The sequence below is a fragment of the Sciurus vulgaris genome (assembly GCF_902686455.1).
Source record: "Sciurus vulgaris genome assembly, chromosome: 6".
NCBI classification, from domain to species: domain Eukaryota; kingdom Metazoa; phylum Chordata; class Mammalia; order Rodentia; family Sciuridae; genus Sciurus; species Sciurus vulgaris.
Genome location: NC_136466.1, coordinates 5,094,076 through 5,096,939, shown reverse-complemented (window position 1 = coordinate 5,096,939; position 2,864 = coordinate 5,094,076). Strand labels below are relative to the sequence as shown.

General features: G+C 43.0%; 1 pseudogene across 1 annotated transcript; it reads right to left on the bottom strand.

Moving 5' to 3' along the window:
• Nucleotides 1-1,251: 1,251 nt before the first annotated feature.
• LOC306663371 (olfactory receptor 14C36-like) lies at nt 1,252-2,069 on the bottom strand (annotated as a pseudogene). The gene has a single exon. The product of its transcript is annotated as an olfactory receptor 14C36-like (transcript).
• Between the last annotated feature and the right edge of the window lie 795 nt (nt 2,070-2,864).

Here is a 2,864-nt window from a genome sequence, read left to right as displayed (position 1 = left end):
ATTGTGAAAACAAAATGAAGTCAGCTTTCTAGAGATAATGTTGATGGAGAAAGGGTTGTATGGGTGAAAGCCTCTTTCGGTCCAGCAACAGTGTTCCCACAGGGAGGGAGAAAAGATAAAAAGGATTCTTCAATGTATTTTGTGTTTCTGAGAAGAAATGATTAAGTAATTAGAAAAAAAATAATTTTGAATAATGGAGGACGGGAATAGGCTTCTTGGAGCCATGGAGGAGTCCAGGGGTCACAGGGCCAATCGCCCTGCAGGACTTTAAGGGAGAGGATCCCTATCATCTGCAGAGAAATCCTGACTGATCCTGGCCTTGGTCTGCAAATGACTATTGGAATTGTTGTTTATGCCAACCTCTCAGGACCCCAGATAACTCAGCAACATCAGCCAGGCCTGAGCCAATTGCAGACTCCTGATCACACAATATTTATCAAAGCTCATGCACAGTACACTGGTCAGGGTGGGGCATGTGAAGTGGGGCCCTGGCCTCCTAGGCAGATGGCCTCTGTGGAGGTGGGAACACTGTGCTCAGGGCTGGAGCAAATCCAGTTATCCAGTGGGCTGCTTGCATGGAGGGATGCTTTGAGCCTCTGAGCTACAGCAAGCAATGCAAAAACAGGGTTTTCTAGAGCACAGTTTGGAGTTATACTGATCCTGGCAGCCAACACAGCCCATGTGCTCTGAGAATATTCCTGAGCATGCTCAGAGTCATGTCCACCACACCTGTAGTCCTACTCAGTGGCAGGTGGACAAAGTTGCTGAATCCTAGAGAAACAACCTCTGCAAAGAGTTTCCAGTTTAATTTATATATGTACCCTCTCAAAAGCAGAGGAACACAGAGAAAATCACCTTTTCATCAGAATGATATTTAGTAACTTTACTTGTGACTGTGAGAAAATGTATTATTTCTGAAATGTATTAAATTGTTCTCATAGCTTTGCATATTTGCTCATATATGGTTTAAACTTAAATATGTCACTGCTATATCTTTTCCTATAGTTGAACCTATTGTCATTTTATGAAGAACTAGAAATGGTAGTGTAATTCACAACATTTTTATATTGAAAATTTATATAACTGGGTCTTCTTAAGATGATGTTAAGGTAAGCAATAGAACATATAAAGTCCATATTCAAAGAGATTTATATTTATGAACTTGATGAGTGAAATGATGATAATAATGAAACACATCTCTTTCATTGCCCTGAGAATAACTGTCTAAGTATTAATCTCCCAACAGCTTTGTTAACCTGTTTTTCCTGAGACTGTAGATGAGAGATTCAAGAATGGAGGAACCATGGTGTAAAAGGAAGAGAGAAGCACGACCTGGAGTGTTTCAGAGATGGCTGAAGGTCTCAGGTACACACCTGTGATGGAACTGAGGAAGATGGACACCACGAGGATGTGGGGGGTGCAGGTGGAGAAGGCGTTCCTGGGGGCTCTGGTGGTAGAATTTAGCACAGCAGAAAATATGTGAATGTATGACATGATTCTTATACCAAAGCAGCCACCACCAATTATAATAATAGAAACAAGAAGAAGAACCATGTTGCTGGTGGTGTCAGAGCAGGAGAGCCTCAGCAGAGAGGGGACATCACAGAAGAACTGATGGACCACGTTTGACTGACAGAAGGACAGCCAGGTTTTCACAGTGTACACATCTGCATAAACCAGTCCACTGAACAGGGAAGCCAAGGTCATGAGGACACAAACCTGAGGGTTCATGATGATGGGGTACTGGAGGGGCTGGCAGATGGGCACACAACGGTCCCAGGCCATGATGGAGAGAAACATAATCTCCACATATGCACAAAATATGACCAAGAATATATGGGTTACACAACCACCCACTGAAATGACCATGTTGCCAGTGAGGGAGCTGACACAGGCATTGGGAACAGTGATGGAAATGAAGCACATGTCCAAGATGGACAGGTTCCTGAGGAAGAAGTACATGGTGTGTGCAGGTTCTGGTCAGCAGTGGTGACAGTGACGATCAGAAGATTCCCTAACAAGGTACCCAGGTACATCAGTGGTAATACTGTGAAATAGAGGACTCTCATATTCCAGCCACCAGGAGAGCCCAATAGGAGAAATTCAGTTACCCTGGAGAAATTGGTCATTTACTGGAAATTTTGGGTGTCTAGTAGATAAAGTGTAAGAAAGTAAAAGCAAAGCATGATTAATAAACACTTTACATATTCACGTGCATAGTATTGTCTTGAATTTTTTATTACTTTCACTGAAGAGGAAATTGTCACTCCTGGTTTAGCTGATACATTTAAATTATTTCTAATCTGAGTGCATCTCCCAGGGAAGGTGTGGAACTCTGCAGGCCCAGGGTTTGGGAGGGACCTGCAGGGCTTGTGCTCAGCTCCTCCATCATGCCTCCATGACCTCCTGTGACTCCCATGCAAAGCACCTTCTGGGGTTACTCACCTCCTCTGCTGCAAGTCCTTCTGTCTGGAAGGGGGATCTTAATGCTTGGTGACTTAGTTAACATGTTTATTTTCCATAAATGCAATGCGAACTTTTATCATTGTATCCACAATTATTACAAATTATCATTAATATTCAAATTTTAATTTTTTCTATTTTCAGGTAGGAATCTATATATAACAGTGGAGTAGTTATCTTCAGGACATGATTACATTTTTCTCATGAGTAAACCATCTGAGGTATTCAAACTTTCCCATTCCAGGAAGAGAGGTCCAGTGCTGTGTCAATCTAAACGTGCCTGACTGCACCTGGACTCCCCTCAGTTCTCCACTCTGCCTGAGGACTCATTGCAACCTCCTCAGCTGGACCAGTTCCAGCTCCCACTGGGCACTCTCTTTTCTTCTCCAGTGGACCATTGT